Below are 23,719 nucleotides of genomic sequence, written 5' to 3'. Positions count from 1 at the left end.
TTTTTAACATGAGATCCTCTCTAAGCTTTACAGGAATGTGGTTCTGAATATAAATAGCAACACCTCCACCACTGGCATTTCTGTATTTTCTGTAAATCTTATTACCTTGTATTGCTACCACAGTGTCATCAGGGGTATTATCTAAGTGAGTTTCAGAGATTTTCAGAATATGAATGTCATCTGTTACTTGCAAATTATTGATTTCATAAACCTTGTTTAAGCTACATATGTTAATATGGTCTATTTTTTTGCACTTTTCTGGGATGATTGATTGTTTTTAATGCTTTACTGGGAAGCTTAACATAAGTAGACTTGCTCATGTTATTTATATTGGAGCTGAGAGTGCACGGTGAGCTGCACACAGTGGACTTCCTATTAAGTAACACTGCCTCAGTGCTAACAGTATACAGTGCCTTGCGAAAGTATTCGGCCCCCTTGAACTTTGCGACCTTTTGCCACATTTCAGGCTTCAAACATAAAGATATAAAACTGTATTTTTTTGTGAAGAATCAACAACAAGTGGGACACAATCATGAAGGGGAACGACATTTATTGGATATTTCAAACTTTTTTAACAAATCAAAAACTGAAATATTGGACGTGCAAAATTATTCAGCCGCCTTAAGTTAATACTTTGTTGCGCCACCTTTTGCTGCGATTACAGCTGTAAGTCGCTTGGGGTATGTCTCTATCAGTTTTGCACATCGAGAGACTGACATTTTTTCCCATTCCTCCTTGCAAAACAGCTCGAGCTCAGTGAGGTTGGATGGAGAGCATTTGTGAACAGCAGTTTTCAGTTCTTTCCACATATTCTCGATTGGATTCAGGTCTGGACTTTGACTTGGCCATTCTAACACCTGGATATGTTTATTTTTGAACCATTCCATTTTAGATTTTGCTTTATGTTTTGGATCATTGTCTTGTTGGAAGACAAATCTCCATCCCAGTCTCAGGTCTTTTGCAGACTCCATCAGGTTTTCTTCCAGAATGGTCCTGTATTTGACTCCATCCATCTTCCCATAAATTTTAACCATCTTCCCTGTCCCTGCTGAAGAAAAGCAGGCCCAAACCATGATGCTGCCACCACCATGTTTGACAGTGGGGATGGTGTGTTCAGGGTGATGAGCTGTGTTGCTTTTACGCCAAACATAACGTTTTGCATTGTTGCCAAAAAGTTCCATTTTGGTTTCATCTGACCAGAGCACCTTCTTCCACATGTTTGGTGTGTCTCCCAGGTGGCTTGTGGCGAACTTTAAACAACACTTTTTATGGATATCTTTAAGAAATGGCTTTCTTCTTGCCACTCTTCCATAAAGGCCAGATTTGTGCAATATACGACTGATTGTTGTCCTATGGACAGAGTCTCCCACCTCAGCTGTAGATCTCTGCAGTTCATCCAGAGTGATCATGGGCCTCTTCAGTCTTCAGTCTTCTCCTTGTTTGAGCTGAAAGTTTAGAGGGTCGGCCAGGTCTTGGTAGATTTGCAGTGGTCTGATACTCCTTCCATTTCAATATTATCGCTTGCACAGTGCTCCTTGGGATGTTTAAAGCTTGGGAAATCTTTTTGTATCCAAATCCGGCTTTAAACTTCTTCACAACAGTATCTCGGACCTGCCTGGTGTGTTCCTTGTTCTTCATGATGCTCTCTGCACTTTTAACGGACCTCTGAGACTATCACAGTGCAGGTGCATTTATACGGAGACTTGATTACACACAGGTGGATTGTATTTATCACTGAACTTCTGGAGAGAGTTTGCTGCACTGAAAGTAAAGGGGCTGAATAATTTTTCACGCCCAATTTTTCAGTTTTTTATTTGTTAAAAAAGTTTTAAATATCCAATAAATGTTGTTCCATTTCATGATTGTGTCCCACTTGTTGTTGATTCTTCACAAAAAAATACAGTTTTCTATCTTTATGTTTGAAGCCTGAAATGTGGCAAAAGGTCGCAAAGTTCAAGGCGGCCGAATACTTTCGCAAGGCACTGTAACTATTGTTCATAGGCACATGATTACTGCATACAATAGCTGTAGGATTACCAGAGGCATTCAGGGCAGTTAGAGGGACATACATTAGGCTACTTACATTGCGTACATTTGCTGAAGCATTATGACAACTCAGTGACACAATGGTAGGGATGCTCCAGGAAGCCGGTGGAGTGATCAAGTGCATGTGATCAGCTTCGATGAGGAGGAGTGTCTTCACTCTCTCGCTGCAGGGAAGGTCTCTCAGGCAACGGTATCTTTCCTTTAAGGTCTTTACCGGATAAGACATCTCCGACAGGGTCAGGCCGTCAGTAATAAACGTTTTGGGCCTGTGTAGAGGCATGATCTCGAAGGAGACTGGTGACCCTGGTGACTCATCCATATATTTATTATTTGTATTATTTATTTATTTATTTGTATATACATATTCTTATTCATTCCTTTACACTTGTGTGTATAAGGTAGTTGTTGTGAATTTGTTCGATTACTTGTTTGACATTACTGCACGGCCGGGACTAGAAGCATAAGCATTTCGCTACACTCGCTACACTCTGATAACCATGAGTATGTGACCAATACAATTTTATTTTATTTGACCCCTGGAGTGCTGTCACATCGGGAAGACTGTCTTCAGGTAAAGCTCTTTTGGCTGCCCAGTTTAGGTCGAGCCGTCTTGCAGCGGCTTGGAGGAACGGTGGTTGATCCGAGCCATCGTCCAGGACCATGTATGTCTCCAGGGACCTTTGTGGAGTTGCAAGAACATGTCCACCTCGAGGAGCACCCAGCCATTGCAGGTTAGCCACCCCATTTGCTCTGTACTCATGGGGGCTGTGACAAGGATCTCATGAACATTCCCTCAAAGACGTTTCAGAGCTTCTTGAGTACCCTCGGCCACATCTGGTGCAGTGCTCCTCCTCCTCAATCGTCTGGTCCTAGTCTAAGGGCTTTGAACCAGGAGCACTGATTGAGGAAGTGCTCCTGGTTCTCACAGTAGGGACAGTAGGGTTGGAATTTGTCCTTGAACTTACCCTTAGCTGACAAGGCTGGCTCTACTCTGGGGACGGACGGACGCTGGTTGGTCCTGTGGAGAACGTTAAATGCCCCAGCTCTTCCGTGGCCACTGCTGTATGCTCATGCCTCTCTCTGATCTCTTTTACACTGCCCTGACACTCAAATCAAATCAAATCAAATCCGCTTCAATCTGGAGCCAGTTTGCTACATCTGCAAGCGTGAGGGGAGTGTGTGGCCTGATGGCGGACATGTGATGCCGAAAGAGCATCCTTTGCTCCGGCGGAAGCTTGTGGAGGATCATCTCCCCATCCGATCAGCAGGTCAGCTCATCTTCTCCTGCTTGCCCGAGTGAGTTCAGGACGATCTCTAGCGACCGGACACAGAGGGAGAATCTGCATAATCTGCAGACACCCTTTGGATCAACCAGGCAGACATCGGGGGTGTCCATCATGTGGGCAAGCTCTTCCAGGGCATAGCAGGTCCTCTAGGCCAGTTTCAGGAATACAAATTTCCGTCTGTTGTCTCATGTGAAGTCTGGGAGAAATGGCCTGGGAAGACCTACTAGGCCCTGAGGTAAATGAGGTGGTCAAGCTGCCGGATACCCGACTGATGGCCATGGCCCACATGCACAATCCAACTCCCTACACAGCAGCGATACTGTTGGGTATTGCTGCAGCAGCAGGGAAGTCCCTAAAGGTCCTGTAGTGGACTGCAAGGACTGCGCTGTATGGTGGAGCTGCTCATGCCTTAAGCTCTGAGTCCGGCGTTCTGGCCAGGGGGAATTGGTTTCATCTGATGACGAGGATCCCCAGTTCTTGATACAGAATTTAGCCAGCACGGATTACAGAGTTTCCACGGGGCTGATCAGTGTCTTGAGCCCCTTGATCTCCCTGTCATTCCAATCGCTCGGGGTGCTGAGCAAGGGATGTAATGCACCTCCAACCAGTCGGGATAGCTGACCTGGACCAGGACCGGGAGTTGGTTGTGGGCTAGGGTGCCACTAGAGCTGCGTCTGTCCATCATCTCGCCAGAGTAACCATCATGAACGACCATAAAAAAATAGAGGGCCATCAACTGGTGATGGACTCAGAAAAGTGAGGTGTCGGTATAGACAAGGGATGATCGCTCCAGGTACCCAGTTAGAGGCACAATGACGAACAGGACACAAACTCAATTCTAACCCTTTATTATACCTCAGACACACACATATTTTTGGTAAATGAATTAATGATATTCCTCGGAAGTAAACAGAAACAGGAAACGTATGCATTCGGATAAGCTATGGCTAGGCATTATTACTAAGTAATAGCAGAGAATGATCAGCAATAACATAAGCAACAGAATAGCACAGCATACAATAGACTATCATAACTTAGGATAGCATAATGGCATCTATAGCAGCAATAGCATGTAAGGGTAATAGCATAGTGTAGAATAGCTTAGCAGTAGTGGCAAGCAGTATTAGCAGGTGACTGCATAGCATAAATGAATTAGCACGAGAGACCAGGTATTAAAGACAGCATTGCATAGCATAAGCAAATATAGCATGTAATAGCTTAGCAGTGGTAAGGAATTAGCATAAATGACAAATAACAACTATAGCATCTAAGGTTGCATATTGCAGTGCAATATCAGAAGGTAGCAGTTAACATCATATAAACATATAGAAATGAGTTTATAAAGTGAAATGATAATGGCTATAAATCCCATCAATAAAAAAATGCTTACAGCAACAATATTAAACAAGCACACAAAACACTCTTTACTATCAGAAACCCAGCTAGTAAGCTCGTCATGTTAACCATGAAGAAATACTCCAGCATTAATGTCACCGGATGTACCGGAAACCAGAGGTAAATGTAAGTGATTGTGCTGCTGCTGGGACTTGTAGTATTTTGCAGGACTTGAAAGAGAACTACAAACCACCGTTTTTGGTCAATGTAAAGCTGTTGTGAAGGGATTCTCCCCATGGCTCAGATAACAAAGTGCACTGATGGAAGAAAAGAAAATACCAGAATAGTTTAATAGAATACACACAGGAACACAACCCAAAAACTCTGCTATTGAATTAAACAAGAAAAAGTACATAGTAATAGCCATTGTATAACGATTTACCAGCTAATAACACTCAACAGGATTATGTACATGAGACCTACGGGGTGAAGTCTCGTAGATCGTTGCATTGCACTCTTGTCTATAAAGCACTCTTGAATAAACCTCCGCCATACCTTCTCATTGTTAACCTGTAGATGTATGGGCTACCGGTGTCACGACTTCTGCCGATGCCTCTCCTTGTTCGGGCGGTGTTCGGCGGTCGACTTCGACTGTCTTCTAGCCATCGCTGATCCATTTTTCATTTTCTATTTGTGTTGTCTTGTTTTCCCACACACCTGGTTTCATTTCCCTCATTATGTGTTGTGTATTTAGCCCTCTGTTTCCCCCATGTCTTTGTGCGTGATTGTTTATTGTTAGGTCGGTACGTTTCCGGCTGGTTTATTCCCGGGTGCTGTTTTACCCGTGTTTAGTGGAAACCGTTAGTTTGATAGGTGGGTTTGTTACTTTGTGCTATTGCCTTTATTAAAGTGTGTTGTTCACTTATCTCTGCTCTCCTGCGCCTGACTTCATGCACCAGCTACACCCACCGCCTGACAACCGGACCCGAGCTCATGGAGGGCTCCAGAGAGCCCTTCGATCTCCACTGAGTTGGGTAGATCTGGTTTTAGTTTTTTGTACTTTACGTGTGGAATGATCTACAATACACTTTAGAATTGGAGGAATTGGTGACTCTTGGGCATTTCAGACGGTTGTTAGGGGACCTTTTTACTGAAGAATGTGTCTGTTTTTTATGATTGTGTTTTGCTTTTCATGTATTGTTGTGTATAATAAAGTGCATTTTAATGTGTAGTTGAATGTGTTCATAATTTGTAGCCTCTTAAACTGTTATTCGACCAATGGTTTTCCATTTGCATAGTTATTTGTTCTATTCACTCCAAGCGTTTTCATTTTCCTGATTTGTCTCTTTTCTTTTGTCTTAGTGTGCCTCTATTTCAAGAAAATAATCAATGTTTCCTTGACATAATTATTTTTGTCCTATAACTGTGCGTTTTAGTCGCCCGACTTCTGGGAGTCTGTACTCCGAATGTTGTTGACTTGTTGATCTTGCTTGTTATCTAGCTCTTAGCAGGTCTTCCTGATGCTAAAATCAGAATATTGCCATAATGTTTCAGAGTAATTGCTGAATGCTTTAATGTAACAAATCAAACTTTAAAATACCGTTTTAGAAGGTAAAGTAAAAAATCCAAACTGGTCCGAGAATGAACACCTGTATGAACAAAAATATAAACGCAACATGCAACAATTTCAAAGACTATGCTGAGTTACAGTTCATACAAGGTAATCAGTCAATTGAAATACATTCATTAGGCCCTAATCTAATAGAATAGAGATATAAATCTGGTTGTAACCGATACCTTAGAAAAAAAGGTAGGGTCGTGGATAAAATAAACAGTCAATATCTGGTATAACCAGAATTTGCCTCATGCAGCACGACAGCTCCTTCGCATAGAGTTGATCAGGCTGTTGATTGTGGCCTGTGGAATGTTGTGCCAATCCTCTTCAATGGCTGTGCGAAGTAGTTGGATATTGGCGGGAACTGGAATGCTGTCGTACACTTCAATCCAGAGCATCCCAAACATGCTCAATGTCTGGTGAATATGCAGGCCATGGAAGAACTGGGACATGTTCAGCTTCCAGGAATTGTGTACAGATCCTTGCGACATGGGGCCTTGCCTTATCATGCTGAAACATGAGGTGATGGCAGCAGATGAATGGCATGTCAGTGGGCCTCAAGCTCTTATAACGGTATTTCTGTGCATTCAAATTTCCATCGATAAAATTCAATTGTGTTCATTGTCTGTAGCTTATGCCTGCCCATACCATAACTGTACCACCACCATGTGGGGCACTCTGTTCACAACCTTGACATCAGAAAACTGCTCGCCCACACAATGCCTTCTGCCCGGTACAGTTGAATGCCGGATTCATCCACGAAGAGCACACTTCTCCAGTGTTCCAGTGGCCATCGAAGGTTGATTATTTGCCCACTGAAGTCGGTTACGACGCCAAACTGCAGTCAAGTCAACACCCTGGTGAGGACGACGAGCACGTAGAGGAGCTTCCCTGAGACGGTTTCTGGCAGTTTGTGCAGAAATTCTTTGGTTGTGCAAACCCACAGTTTCATCAGGTGTCCGGGTGGCTGGTCTTAGATGATCCCACAAGTGAAGAAGCTGGATGTGGAGGTCCTGGGCTGGCGTGGTTACACGTGGCCGTGTATGCTCCCTCAAAACTTGAGACATTTGTGGCATTGTGTCATGTGACAAAACTGCACATTTTAGTGGCGTTTTATTATCCCCAGCACAAGGTACACCTGTGTAATGTTCATGCTGTTTAATCAACTTCTTGATATGCCATACATGTCAGGTAGATGGATCTTGGCAAATGAGAAATACTCACTAACAGGGAGGTAAACAAATTTTAAGCTTTGTTTGTGCACATGGAACATTTCTGGGATCTTTTATTTCAGCTTTTGTAACGTGGGACACTTTACATGTTTATATTTTTGTTCAGTGTAGTTTTTGGACATGATTTGTGTGATGCCATTTGCTTTTTTTATTCTTTAGGACATATCAAAGTATTTTTGTTCACTGTTCGTTACTTCCTGTATCAACTCAACTCAAAGGTCAAGCTTTTGAGGTGCTCTTCAATGTTGAAAAGGATACCTCCGCTCCTCCTGGGCTTCTGGTGGTGGGACAGGTTCAGGGTGAAGGTCAAGCTATGTCTCTCTTGTATGTCCACAGTCAGAGATATAGTCCTGGGAGTTGTTTTTTTTCTCGTTCTCTCTGTATGTCTCTGCCGGGGTGTTGGACCACATGAGCATTGACATGGCGATGACTAACTCGGACTTGGTAGGTCAAAGATACTCTACGTCACAGTATAAAACCTGGGTTCTGAAATCACGTACCATCACCCTCTCTCCCTCTTTGAATTCTCTGACAGTCTTTCAGTGTCTATTTATTTGTTCTACATTTTAGTCATTGTAACTAAATGTTTTTAAATTAAGTAGCTATCAGCAAAGTCTGTGCTAGTAACGGGGGAAGGGGGGGTCAAGTCTGAGTGTTAGGTCACACGTTTATTTTTTTCATTTTTCTTGGGGGATGCTGTGGGATTATTTAAGATACTCTTTGAAGAGGTAGATTTAAAGATGTTTTCGGACTCTGCTCTCTGCTGCTTCCACCACTGGGGTGCCAGGATAGAAAACAGACTGGACTGGTCGGAGCAGGAGATTCCCTCCTGTAGGAGTGGGAGAGACAAGAGATGGCAGAACAGAGAACTCAGGTTGGCGAGTAACAGATTACATGTAATGTATTACAAAAAATGGGAACTGTAATCCATTACGTTACCAGCTAAAATATTGCAATCAGACTACAACTTTTGAAAAAACAAATGACAGTCAATATGGAACATTAGTGCAGTCGCAAAACCCATCAAGCGCTATGATGAAACTGGCTTTCATGAGGACCGAAACAGGAAAGGAAGACCCTGAGTTACCTCTACTGCAGAGGATAATTTCATTAGAGTTACCAACCTCGGAAATTGCAGCCTAAATAAATGCTTCACAGAGTTCAAGTAACAGACGCATCTCAACATCAACTGTTCAGAGGAGACTGCGTGAATCAGGCCTTCATGGTCAAATTACTGCAAAGAAACCACTACTAAAAGACACCAATAATAAGAGACTTGAGACACTGGGCAATGGACATTAGACCAGGGGAAATCTGTCCTTTGGTCTGATGAGTCTGGTTCCAACTGTCGTGTCTTTGTGAGACACAGAGTAGGTGAACAGATGATCTCTGCATGTGTGGTTCCCACCGTAAAGCATGGAGGAGGAGGTGTGATGGGCGTGGGGGTGCTTTGCTGGTGACACTGTCTGTGATTCATTTAGAATTCAAGGCACACTTAACCAGCATGTGTCACGTTCTGACCATAGTTCTTGTGTGTTTTCCTTGTTTTAGTGTTGGTCAGGACATGAGCTGGGTGGGCATTCTATGTTGTGTGTCTAGTTTGTCTGCTTCTGTGTTTGGCCTGATATGGTTCTCAATCAGAGGCAGGTGTTACTCATTGTCTCTGATTAGGAACCATATTTAGGTAGCTTGTTTTGTGTTGGGGTTTGTGGGTGATTTTGTCTATGCACCAGATAGGACTGTTTTTGTTTTTCACATTTGTTGTTTTGTAATTTGAAGTGCTCAGTTGGGATTTATTATTATCGAAGATGAACTCACCACACTGCGCTTTGGTCCTCTCTTTCCCAGGAAGAAAGCCGTTACAGCATGGCTACCACAGCATTCTGCAGTGATACACCATCTGGTTTGCTTTAAGTCGCTTAGTGCGACTATCATTTGTTTTTCAAGAGGGCAATTACCCAACACACCTCCAGACTGTGTAAGGGCTGTTTAACCAAAAAGGAGATTGATGGAGTGCTGCATCAGATGACCTAGCCTCTACAATCCTCCCTATCTAAACCAAATTGAGATGGTTTGGGATATAAGTCGGACCGCAGAGTAAAGCAGCCAACAAATGCTCAGCATTTGTGGGAACTCTTCAAGACTGTTGGAATAGCATCCCAGGTGAAGCTGGTTGCGAGAAGGCCAAGAGTGTGCAAAGCTGTCATCAAGGCAAAGGTGGCTATTTGAAGAATCTCAAATATAAAATATATTTTGATTGGTTTAACACTTGGTTACTACATGATTCCATATGTGTTATTTCATAGTTTTGATGTCTACACTATTATTCTACAATGTAGAAAATAGTAAAAATAAAGAACAATCCTTGAATGAGTAGGTGCTCTAAAACTTTTGAATGGTAGTGTTATTATATCCATTGATTATTGAAGAATACATATTGTAAATCCTTTATGAGGTTAGTTCAATTGTCACACTCCATGAGAACCCAAATCAAAATATACGCTTGTTTTTCTGAAATGTTTGTAAAGATTGTGAATGTAAACAAACACTGTATAGCCTCCTAACATGGCTAAAACAGTAATTTTGATATCATGGATGGTCAGTCCTTGCATCCATAGCTCTGTCTATTAATCTGAGAGTGATTACATTTCTCTAGGCCCATCCCTCAGCTTTTTACCAAAACAGAGGCGGGGTGGGCCAATTTGTTTTAGTTTCATCTGTGGATTTGCCCTTTAAACAGCTATGTATTATCAAGATATGAAAGTGTCACCAATTTAAAGGTAAATAATAGGCCTATAGCAAATGCAGCACATGGCATTCATTTTTCACATGGACATAGCACTTTTCAGTAGTGCTCAAAATATGCCATTCCATGAGCACAGCAATCAGTCCTCCATGACAAGATCATAAACAACAGAGTAGATCTGACTAATAAGTCCTTAGTTTTGGGGTTATACTCAGGTAAAACGATTTGCCTAATCTATGTTTCCAAGTCCTATTATTGAAGATCAAGGGGTATAACATTTATTGGAATGACTTGAATTCTGATAGACTTTGGTTTTTAATGTAAAGATATCATTTAATCGTAGTATTATTTGTAGTAGAAAGCGATGGGTTAGAAGAAGCCTACATAACCAACCCATAAAGTAAAATTTAACATCCATATATGGCCAGCTGTGTAAACTTTAACATTGATTTATCGTGTAATAGATGTCGCTCAATTGGTAACATACATTTTTGGCTTCTTCTAATACCTCTTGATGGGAAACTAATCTAAAAGTAACTGAAAGTAATCAGAGTATGTTACTAATTTTGGGTAATCCAAAAGTTACGTTTCTGATTACAATTTTGGACAGGGAACCAGTGTCTAACAGATTTCAGTTAGAAAGTAACCTAACAACCCTGGTTGGGGTGTAGGGTTTGAGCATAGCATGAAGGTAGGGAGGGGCAGTTCCTCTTTCTGCTCCATAGGCAAGTACAATGGTCTTGTTGTCTGTCTTGAGCTTTCACCTGCTGTAGCTGGTGCTTAGCCACAGTGTTTGACAAGTCTGGTACGTGGTTGGCATTTCATAAACAGTTAAGCTGGTGTACCTTCCATTACTGTGTGTGGTGTGTTCTGGTAAGTGAACAGGAAGCGGGCAAGCGTTTGATGGATGGGTCGAGTCTAGTCCAGGCCTTTTTAAAGGTTTGCACGTCTTTCTCCAATGCACTGTTTGATGCTGGGTGGTAAGTTGGTGACAGGATGTGCCTTACTCCATTGTTCTTGAGAAACATTTCAAAGTTGTTTGACTTGAAAGATTTGTCCGAGACGAGCTCCTTAACTAGTCCGAAGGTATGCGAACAGGTGTCTGAGAAGATACAGTACTTTTTCATCAAGGTCTAATATTATGTATGCTTTGGAATTATGTGTCCCGGACAATGCAAAAACAATGCCAACAAACCAATATCATACAAAGCAACGCTATAGTGTATGGTCTTAGGGAGTGGACTAGGCAGTAAGTGTGTTGGTTGGTACAGAACCTGGGTTTGGGACTCAGGCAGGCTGAAGGCTATAGCTGCTGCTGCTTCAGCAATAGCTAATGGGGATCTGAATAAACCAACAACACACACACACACACTACTGCTTAGTAACAGCATAGTAAGTAATACAGACAGATGTAGATCACAGCTACTATAAGTGGAAGAGGCATTGAAAGAGACAGAAAGAGAGGGAAAAAGAGGAATAGAGGCAGAGGGAGAGACTGGACATCTGCTAGCTCGAGGGGCCTCCAGTGGTCCAGGGGCTGTGTGTGTGTGTGTGTGTGTCTGTGTGCGCCTGTCTGAGCATGTGTGTTTCTGTTCTGTATGTGTTTGTCCAGGCATCAGTACATCTGTGGGTTGATTCGAGGGGCTGGTGTGGAGCTCCAGGCCAGCTCTGTCATGCCCAGCCAAGGTCAGCCTCTCACTGGGATCCGGAGGGGAAGAGAGCGGACACGGTGGGTGCGAAGATGGGAGTGGAGGCTCCAACATGACCACAATGGCCTCTGCATGCAGTGTTCAATAGCAACTGAATCTGGAAAGGTAAAGCCTTTCAGACACACAGAGAGGCAAGTGAAGAGTAGACCACTCATTGTCAAATAAGCATACACAAAAGCCAGCACACATACACAACACACATTCAGGTTCACAAGTGAAGAGTAGACCACTCATTGTCAAATAAGTATACACAAAAGCCAGCACACATAAACAACACACATTCAGGTTCACAAACAAATGCACACGATTTTTTAGGTTGGCATTCATAGTGATGACTGGTACTGGACGCAGCTCTGCAAAGTGATCGCTAGCTGGCACAGCCCAAAAAAATCATAAAATCGATCACCAAAGCCCAATATACTTCCCACCACTGCAACTTTATGCTCTTGTTGGCTGGCCCTACCTACATATCCGTCGCCAAACCCACTGGCTCCAGGTCATCTATAAGTCTTTGCTAGGTAAAGCCCCGCCATATCTCAGCTCACTGGTCACCATAGCAACACCCACCCATAGCACGCGCTCCAGCAGGTATATTTCACTGGTCATCCCCAAAGTCAACACTTAGTTTGGCTGCATTTCCTTCCAGTTCTCTACAGCTAATGACTGGAACGAATTGCAAAAATATCTGAAGCTGGAGTCTTTTTCTCCCTCTCTAACTTTAAGCATCAGCTTTCAGAGCAGCTTACAGATCACTGTACCTGTACACGGCCAATCTCTAAATAGCACACCAAACTACCTCATCCCCATATTATTACTTAAACTCTTGCTCTTTTGCACCCCAGTATCTCTACTTGCACATAATCATCGGCACATATATCGCTCCAGTACTAATGCTAAATTGTAATTATTTTCACCTCTATGGCCTATTTATTGCCTTACCTCCCTACTCTTCTACATTTTCACACACAGTACATAGATTTTATTATATTTTCTATTGTGTTATTGACTGTACGTTTGTTTATGTGTAACTCCATGTTGTTGTTTTTGTCACACTGCTATGCTTTATCTTGGCCAGGTCGCAATTGTAAATGAGAACTTGTTCTCAACTGGCCAACATGATTAATAAGGCTAGGCATCCAGCTAGTGGGACAACTTCCGGTAAAACTGGAGGGCACGCAATTCAAATATATAATAATAATAATAATAATATTATGGATATTACACATTCAGGAACATACAAGTGTCTTTATCGGTTAAAATCTTAAATTCTTGTTAATCTAACTGTACTGTCCGATTTACAGTAGGCTTTAGCATGCCATGCGATTGTTTGCGGACAGCGCCCCATATCAAAATATTTTTCCACCGGCACAGGTTTCATAAAATCACAAATAGCCATTAAATATTCACTTACCTTTTGAAAATCTTCCTCTGATTTGTCATCCAAAGGGTCCCAGCTATAACATGTAGTGTCGTTTTGTTAGATATAATCCTTCTTTACATCCCAAAAAGTCTGTTTCGTTGGTGCCATCGATTTGAGTAATCCACTCATTCAACATGCCAAGATAGGAATCCAAAAATTTTATTAAACGATAATATTTCATACGGAAAGAAGTATGTTCAATAGGAAAACGATATTAACAGGTGCGTGCCCTCTTCCTCGCGGCACATACATACATTTCCAAGTCTGTGTCACCGGAGTAAAACATATTATTCGTTCTCGTTTTGGAAGAAACAAGCCTGAAACCTTGAACATTGAGTGCTGAACCCAGTAGAAGCCATAGGAATTGCATCCTGAGAGCTAGATTTCAGAACGGCGCTCTACTTTCCATTGTAAGAGCATGGGCTCTCAAAAAAATTCAATTTTCTCCTGCCATATCTATTGTGTTATAGTCTCCTACATTATTTTAACATTTCAACAAATTTCCAAGTGTTTTCTTTCCAATGGTACCAATTATATGCATATCCTGGCTTCAGGACCTGAGTAACAGGCCGTTTACTTTGGGCACGTCAGTCAAGCGGAAATTGAGAATAAAGGACCCTAGCACTAACAAGTTTTAAATAAAGATGAAATACAAATAAATAAAATGCCTAACCCTAAACTTAAATTAAGACCAAATAGCATTATTTTATGATATAGCCAATTTTGACTTTGCAACTGGCCCAATAAATGTCAACCTGCCATGAATTCACACACACGCACACAATACGACAGAACAAAAGTCCATCACAATGTGATCGAAACACTGTGGATTATCTGACAAAGTAGCCCTGACTATTTAAGATGAGGAGAAGGACGACTATGAAAGTAACAAGGAGACCTGTATGTCCTAAAGCTGTTGGCTGTTGTATTATATCCATTCCACCTGTATCCATTACCTCGATCATCTTACGTACACACACACAGTTTTCTGAGCTAGAGTGCAGCCATAGACACTGAAACCCTTTCTGACATGCCTGATTCACCTGTGTACACATACTGATAGAACCGCAGGGGAATTAAATAAAACCTTTACAATTGTAATATAGAACTTTTTGGACAACCGGATCAAATTTACATAGAAATGTGAGTTATAGATCTGTCATTCTCATTGAAAGCAAGTCTAAGAAGAGGTAGATATGTTATATGTGCGCTATTTCTGTGCGTCCTGTACTAAAGTTTGGTTTTTGCATCTTTTACTTTCTGATTGTTACACCAGCTTCAAACAGCTGAAAATATAATATGTTATATATTTCAAAGTGGTTTACAGAAATTTAATTGAGGTATTACAAGTTACTTTGGAATGTGAAAAATGATACTGGCGAGCAGTGAGTGAACATAATTCTCCTCAGTCATGTGGGTGGAACCATAACCTCAAAAACATAATAATGTAACAAACTCCGTGGAGATACCTGATAATAATGATTTGCATTAATACAGCACTTCTCAAACTGAAAGACATTGTACCACTAGTGTGCCAACGCTACTATGGTGCAACTATAGAGATGATGTATACAATGGCAAGAAAAAGCATGTGAACCCTTTGAAATTATCTGGATATCTGCATGAATTGGTCATAAAATGTGATCATAACTTCATCTAAGTCACAACAATAGACAAACACAGTCTGCTTAAACTAACAACACACAAACAATTACAAGTTTTCATGTCTTTACTGAACACACTGTGTAAACATTCACAGTGCAGGGTGCAAAAAGTAGGTGAACCCTTGGATTTAATAAATGGTTGACCCTCCTTTGGCAGCAATAACCTCAACCAAACATTTTCTGGAGTTACGGATCAGACCTTCACAACGGTCAGGAGGATTTTTGGGCCAGTCCACTTTACAAAACTGTTTCAGTTCAGCAACATTCTTGGGATGTCTGCTGTGAACCACTCTCGAGGTCATGCCACAGCATCTCAAACGGGTTGAGGTCAGGACTCTGACTGGGCCACTCCAGAAGGCGTATTTTATTCTGTTGAAGCCATCTTGTTGTTGAATTACTTATGTGTTTTGGGTCTTGGCAGCAATGTTTTTTTTGGACAGCAGTGGCTTCTTCCACGGTGTCCTTCTATGAACACCATTCTTGTTTAATGTTTTACGTATTGTGGACTCATCAACAGAGATGTTAGCATGTTCCAGAGATTTCTGTAAGTCTTTAGCTGACATTCTAGGATTCTTCTTAACATCATTGAGCATTCTGTGCTGTGCTCTTGCAGTCATCTTTGCAGGACGGCCACTCCTAGGGAGAGTAGCAACAGTGCTGAACTTTTTCCATTTATAAACAATTTGTCTTACCGTAGAATGATGAATGTCAAGGCTTTAAGAGTTACTGTTGTAACCATTTCCAGCTTTATTCAAGTCTTCTGAGATCTATTTTGTTTGAGGCATGGTTCACATCAGGCAACGCTTCTTGTGAATAGCTCAAATTTTGTGAATGTTTTTTATTTGGCAGGGCAGCTCTAACCAACATCTCCAATCTCATCTCATTGATTGGACTCCAGGTTAGCTGACCCCTGACTCCAATTAGCTTATGGAGAAGTCATTAGCCTAGGGGTTTTTCCAACCTATACTGTGGAAATGTAAATTATGTATTCAATATAGACAAGAAAAATTCAATAATTTGTGTGTTATTAGTTTAAGCACACTGTGTTTGTCTATTGTTATGATTTAGATGTAGATCAGATCAGATTTTATGAACAATTCATGCAGAAATCCAGGTAATTGCAAAGGGTTCAAATACTTTTTCTTGCCACTGCATATGTAGTAGCAACCACCAACAATCTTCCAACTAAGGGCCATGAGCTGATCCGACATCGGAGCCCTTGTTGTTTCTCTCTTGTTGCTCTTTTACCAGCCGGCAAACCTTAGGTTTTGTGGAAGAGAGACCTTAGCCTTGTTTTCTTCAGCGGCTCCACCCCTCCCCTCCGTCACTCCCAGGCGTTGGATAGTGGATACAGCCAGTGCTCTCGGAACACACAGGGAGAGAAGCTGCCAGCGAGTAGTCATGGCAACAGCTTCTCTCTGGTCTCTGGCAAAAGAGGGAGTGTGGAGAATTGCAGGGCCCCTTTCACTCACTCTCTCTCTTTTTATCTCTCATTCTTTCCCTCTCCATCTCTCAATCCCTCTCCCTTTTTTATTCCTCTCTATGTCTCTCTCTCAACCCCTCTCTCTATTTCTCTCTCCCCTCCTATCCCTCCATCTCTCTCCCACCCTCTCTCTCTCATACAGCCCAAATTAAAGGGGTCACATTCATTTTCTGGAACCCGTTTACATAATCATATACGGATGTTGTGTTGCAGAGAAGCCTGGAGAGAGAGAGAGAGGGAGGATGATTGCCACACATCGAATAATGTATTTTTCAAATGGAAGATTGGAGTGGGTGGAAAATAGGCCGAAGAGATACTTGTGCATCTCGACCAGAACTCCACAAATGCTACAGAGGAAAATGAAATTAGAATTGAGGATTACAAACATTACTTTTTTGTCAGCTGCTGAAAAAAACTTTGAGGGAATATTTGTACACCACATGATTCTTACAATATCTATATTTTTGGTCTGTGAGCACTTCAATGCTAATTAGATTTCTCTCTACAAACAGCTATAACATGGTTGTGCTTTCTGAACTAGTCCATAACTTGTGATTCTCACTCAGTCATTGAATGACTTACATGTACAAGCAGGTCATTTTCAAGATTTTACAAGCTTTCAGATATGCAGTAGGTTCTTTTTCTTCTTGTGTGTTTTACATGAATACAATTTATATAACCTTTAATCTGTAGTTCTCTTTATAGTATCCACACTCCAATCTATACGGCTTCCTGTATTGTGGACAGTTTGTGTCTTTTGCAAGGGGATGATTTAAAAAATCAAGACATTATATCACAGACATCTTTGGAATGTTTTCTTGAGTGGCCTTCCCTGGCGAAATGGACTATAGCTTTTGTAAATAATTCAGGTCTGCTTATTTTCAATTTGATTTAATCTGGGCAAAATCAAACTTCATCAGTTGAAGGATTTGATATTAGTCCAAAATAAAATAAATGGTTTTGAGGTGTTGTTGTTTCCGTTTGAGTGAAATGTTGAGCCTGCACAGGCAGAAAAAAACATATTGTGAATATAGCCATTGGATTCCATCACAAGCAAACAATGTATATTTTTAAATGCAGGGATTTTCTATATTTGAGGAATGGGGGAATGGTCTGACATAATGAGGACACAGAAGGGGCAAGAAAATGAATCATGAGTTGAAAAATTAAAGGATCCCCTAAGTGTGTTGAAAAAAAATGACTAGATGAATGCGTGGCTTTCCAAAACAATTTAAAAAATTGGTTCGTGCATAAGTCTGTCACAGGATCTCAGTGTATATACACCTATTCTGAAAGGCCCCAGAGTCTGCAACACCACTAAGCAAGGGGCACCACCAAGCAAGCAGTACCATGAAGAACAATGAGCTCTCTAAACAAGTCAGGGGCAAAGTTGTGGAGAAGTACAGATCAGGGTTGGGATGTAAAAAAATATCTGAAACTTTGAGCATCCCACAGAGCACCATTCAATCCATTATTAAAAAATGGAAAGAATATGGCACCACAACAAACCTGCCAACTCACGGACCAGGCAAGGAGGGCATTAATCAGAGGCAACAAAGACACCAAGGATAACCCTGACTGTAGTATCTGTCCATAGGACTACTTTAAGCCGTACACTCCACAGAGCTGGGCTTTATGGAAGAGTGGCCAGAAAAAAATAATAATAAATCATTTTTATTATTAAATCCTTTTAAATCCTCTCTGGGATAGGGTCTAGTTTCCTGAATTTCTGACTGACGTGCCCAAAGTAAACTGCATGTTAGTCAGGCCCAGAATCCAGGATATGCATGTAATTGATAGCATTGGATAGAAAACACTTTGAAGTTTCTAAAACTGTTAAAATCATGTCTGAGACTATAAAATAATGGATATGGCAGGCAAAAATCCAAAGAAAAACCAACCAGAATTGTTTTTTAGGTCCCAGGCTCTTATAATTTGTCTTCCAGATTGAAATTCCTATGGCTTCCATTAGATGTCAACAGTCTTTATTCAAAGTTTCAGGCTTGTTTTTTGAAAAACAAGCAAGAATTTAGAGTTTTGGTATGAAGAGCACGGGAACAATATCAGTCTTTCAGCGCGTGAGGGAGAGGGTGCGCACTTAGTCATTTTCCTTTTCTATTGAACGTACTACTTTCCGTATTAAATATGAAAGTTTATTTACATTTTAGAGTACCTGAGGATTGAACAGAAACATTGTTTGACTTGTTTGGACGAAGGTTAGTGGTAGTTTTTTGGACTCCTTTGTCTGCACGTTGAACAAGTGGATCATTGAAATCGATGGTGCCAACTAAACAGACTTTTGGGATATAAAGAAGGATTTTATCTAACAAAACAACCATTCATGTTGTAGCTGGGACCCTTGGGATTGCAAATAAAATCACAAATCGCTATTTGTGATTTTATGAAGCCTGTGCTGGTTGAAAAATATGTTGATGTGGGGAACCGTCCTCAGACAAGTGTTTTCGCAGTTAGGCCTATTGTAAATCGGACAATGCAGTTAGATTAACAAGAATGTAAGGTTTTAAATGATATAAGATACTTGTATATTCAGGAATGTTTAATATTACTAATATTTATTTGAATTGTGCACCCTCCAATTTCACCTGATGTTGTCGGCTTGTGTCCCGCTAGCGGCACGCCTATCCCCATTAAGTAAAAAAGAAGCAAGCATGTTCGGTGTTCGCAAAAAGGCATGTGTGAGACTCCCGAAACATATGGAAGAAGGTACTCTGGTCAGATAAGACTAAAATGTCGTTTTTTGGCCATCAAGGAAAACTGTGTCTGGGGCAAACCCAACACCTCTCATCACCTCGAGAACACCATTCCCACAGTGAAGCATGGTGGTGGCAGCATCATCATCACCCAGGGACTGGGAAACTGGTCAGAATTGAAGGAATGATGGATGGCGCTAAATACAGGGAAATTCTTGAGGGAAACCTGATTCAGTCTTCCAGAGATTTGAGACTGGGATGGAAGTTCACCTTCCAGCAGGACAATGACCCTAAGCATACTGCTAAAGCAACACTCAAGTGGTTTAAGGGGAAACATTTAAATGTATTGGATTGGCCTAGTCAAAGCCCAGACCTCAATCCAATTGAGAATCAGTGGTATGACTTAAAGATTGCTGTACACCAGCGGAACCCATCCAACTTGAATGAGCTGGAGCAGTTTTGCCTTGAAGAATGGGCAAAAGCTCAGTGGCTAGATGTGCAGAGCTTATGAAGACATACCCAAGAGACGTACAGCTGTAAAGGTGGCTCCACAAAATATTGACTTTGGGGCGTGAATAGTTATGCACGCTCAAGTTTTCAGTTTTTTTGTTGTATTTCTTGTTTGTTTCACAATAAAAAATATTTTGCATCTTCAAAGTGGTAGGCATGTTGTGTAAATCAAATTAAACAAACCCCCCAAAAATCTGTTTTAATTCCCGGTTGTAAGGCAACAAAATAGGAAAAATGCTAAGGGGGGTGAAAACTTTCGCAACCCACTGTATTTATTATGGATTCCCATTAGCTGCTGCTCTTCCGGGGGTCCAAACACCATTAAGGCAAAAATCAAACAAACAAAACAGTATATACAGTGGGGCAAAAAAGTATTTAGTCAGCCACCAATTGTTCAAGTTCTCCCACTTAAAAAGATGAGAGAGGCCTGTAATTTTGATCATAGGTACACTTCAACTATGACAGACAAAATGAGAAGAAAAAAATTCCAGAAAATCACATTGTAGGATTTTTTATGAATTTATTTGCAAATTATGGTGGAAAATAAGTATTTGATCAATAACAAAAGTTTATCTCAATATTTTGTTATATACCCTTTCTTGTCCCACTGTATAACATCATTACACCATTATATATCTACAACACAAAGTGTATAATACCAACATAAAACAATATTAAAATGTACGTGTTTGTAGAGTATGTGTGCTAGAGTTTGTGTGAGTATGTGTACCTGTGTGTGTGTGTTCCTGGTCTGGACTTTGGGGACTGTGAAGAGACCCCTGGTGGCAGGTCTTGTGGGGTATGCATTGGTGTCTGAGTTATGTGCTATTTGTTTGAACAGACAGATCGGTGCTTTTAACATGTCAATACCTCTCACAAAGTAGTGATGCACTAAATCTCTGCACTACTTTGAGCCAGGAGAGATTGATATGCATGTCATTCATGTTAGCTCTCTGTGTAGATTTAAGGGCCAGTCATGCTGCTCATTTCTGGGCCAACTGTCATTTGCCTGTGTCCCTCTTTGTGGTACTTGAACATGTGACTGGGCAGTAATTCAGACGCAACAACGATAGGGCCTGTAGGACTTGTTTTGTTGATAGCAATGTCAAGAAAGCAGAACAACGCTTTATTACAGACAGACCTCTGCCCATCTTAGCTACTGTTGCATCAATATGTTTTGACCATGACAGTTTACAATCCATGGTTATTCCAAGCAGTTTCAGTTTAACTTCTCTAGAGTAGCGGGCAGCATTTTGAATTTTGGATGAAAGCATGCCCAAATTAAACTGCCTTCTACTCAGGCCCAGAGGATAGGATATGCATATAATTAGTAGAGTTGGATAGAAACACTCTAAAGTTTACAAAACTCTTAATATTATGTCTGTGAGTATAACACGACTGATTTGGCAGGCGAAAACCTGTGAAAAATCCATTCAGGAAGTAAGATTTTTTGTTGTTGTAGTTTTCTATTCAATGCCATTACAGTATCCATTGACTTAGGACTCAAATTGCAGTTCCTATGCCTTCCACTAGATGTCGACAGTCTTTAGCAGACAAATCATTACAAACAGTAACCAGCCAAATAGAAGAGTAAGTCAAGTCAGAAACAGAGATAAAATGAATTACTTACCTTTGATGATCTTCATATGTTTGCACTCAGAAGACATTCATTTATTCAATAAATGTTCCTTTTGTTCGATAAAGTCTCTCTTTATATCCGAAAACCTCAGTTTTGTTTGCACGTTTTCTTCAGTAATCCACAGGCTCAAACGCAGTCAAAACAGGCAGACAAAAAAATCTAAATTGTATCCGTAACGTTCATAGACACATGTCAAACGATGTTTATATTCAATCCTCAGGTTATTTTTAGCCTAAATGATCTATAATATTTCAACTGGACATTAACGTGGTCAATATAAAAGGTAAACAAGAAATGCACTCTCTCGGGATTGCACATGAAAAAGCTCTGCGACACAGTAGGGTCCACTCATTCAAACCATCATTTATAAGATTACAAGCCTGAAACAATTTCTAAAGACTGTTGACATCTAGTGGAAGGCATAGGAACAGTACATTTAGTCCTAAATCAATGGATACTGTAATGGCATTGAATAGAAAACTGCAAAACCAAAAAAAAACGACTTCCTGAATGGATATGTCTCAGGTTTTCACCTGCCAAATCAGTTCTGTTATACTCACAGACACTATTTTAACAGTCTTGGAAACTTTATAGTGTTTTCTAACCAAATCTACCAGTTATATGCATATCATATCTTCTGGGCCCGAGTAGCAGGCCATTTCATTTGGGCATACTTTTCATCCAAAATTCCAAATGCTCGCCCCCTACCCTAGAGAAGTTAATTTGTTTACTGTGGAATAGCATTGTATCTGGTCAAACACAATTTTTTTCCCCAAAAAAGTTTACAAAGGTTTGGTAGCAGGCTGATTGTTCAGGTGTTTGAACGAGTAAAGGGTGCTTTGCTATTCTTGGGGAGCGGAATGACATTTGCTTCCCTCCAGGCCTGACGGCACACACTTTCCTGTAGGCATTGATTGAAGAGATAGCAAATATGAGGGGAAATAATCCACTACCATCCAAGTTGTTTCGACTCAGGTTTAATTTTTGATAGACAACAATAATGTTTCACCTCTTCCACACTCACTTCAAGGAATTCAAAATTACAATGCTTGTCTTTCATAATTTGTTTAGATGAATGCATCTGTAGGTTCAGAGTTTGTTGTTGGCATGTCAGGCCTAAATTTGCTAATCTTTTCCAATCTTTTCCTACAGGCTCAGCTCATTACCATAACGCAAAATGCAAAACAATATTCTTAGAAATATTTAACCTCCACACCTATACAAGTCCAATAGCTCAAATGAAAGATAAACCCCTTGTTCATCTACCCACCAAAATGACTTCTGGTCTCGCACTCTTGCGCATCAAAACTTCAAAATTACATATTATATGTCGACTAAACTGGTCAAACTAAGTGCATAATCGAGCTTTAGGATGTTTTAATCATGTAAAACAAAGATCAGCGCGAACAGACAAACCGACATCAATTGGTGTTTCATAGAAAAAGAGGGTGCGCCAATGCAGAGCGCGCAATAGAGTGCATGTATTATCGCGTGATCCGAACGTTTTAGCCCGCCAAAGGACGAGGGCGCTCGAGATTCTCACAATGAACGCATCATTTGTAAGCAGACATCGTGCTGAACACATAGAAACTGTTCCTGGATCCGTAGCTGGTTGGGAAGGGTGGGGGCGATGACGTCAAAGTTGTCCCAACTTTTCTGTTGCCAAGAGGGTGTTTGGGAGAAAGGCTGCCCTGAGAGTTCTGCTTTACATACAGACATAATCTAAACGGTTTTAGAAACTTTAGAGTGTTTTCTATTCAATAATTATTATTATATGCATATATTAGACATTTTTGACAAAAAATATTTCTGTTTACTATGGGCACGCACTTCCTCCAAAGGGGGCAGTATTCAGCCCGATCTCCAAGAGTAGTTGACAATATCAGTGGGTTTTGTGCTGAATGAGCCATCCGATTCTTTTAAGGATGGCACTGATTTCGCCTTTTGCTCAAAATGTATTTTAAGGTGCTCCAAAACTTAATAATTTATCAGTTTCTTGTTCTTTTTGTTTAGTTTAGTCACATGATATCTCAATTTACAGTACATGTGACGATCATCTGTGCAGCCAGAGTTCTTTGACATTCCTTTTGCTTCGTCCCTCTCAACCATACAATTTTTACATTTCTCATCAATCCACACAGATTTAACAGCTTTCACAGTAATTTTGGTAATCGGCGCATGCTTATTAGTAACTGAAATAAGCAATTTCGTGAATGTGTCAAGCGCAGCGTCTGGTTGCTTCTCATTACACACAACAGAGTAGCAAATATTATTTACATCTTCAAAATAGAGTGCATTCGAAAACATTCTGTTAAGTTACAGC

The sequence above is a fragment of the Oncorhynchus kisutch genome, linkage group LG26, assembly GCF_002021735.2.
Source record: "Oncorhynchus kisutch isolate 150728-3 linkage group LG26, Okis_V2, whole genome shotgun sequence".
Taxonomy (NCBI): Eukaryota; Metazoa; Chordata; class Actinopteri; order Salmoniformes; family Salmonidae; genus Oncorhynchus; species Oncorhynchus kisutch.
The sequence above is the reverse complement of the archived record's forward strand: the minus strand, read 5'-3'. Positions refer to the sequence as shown.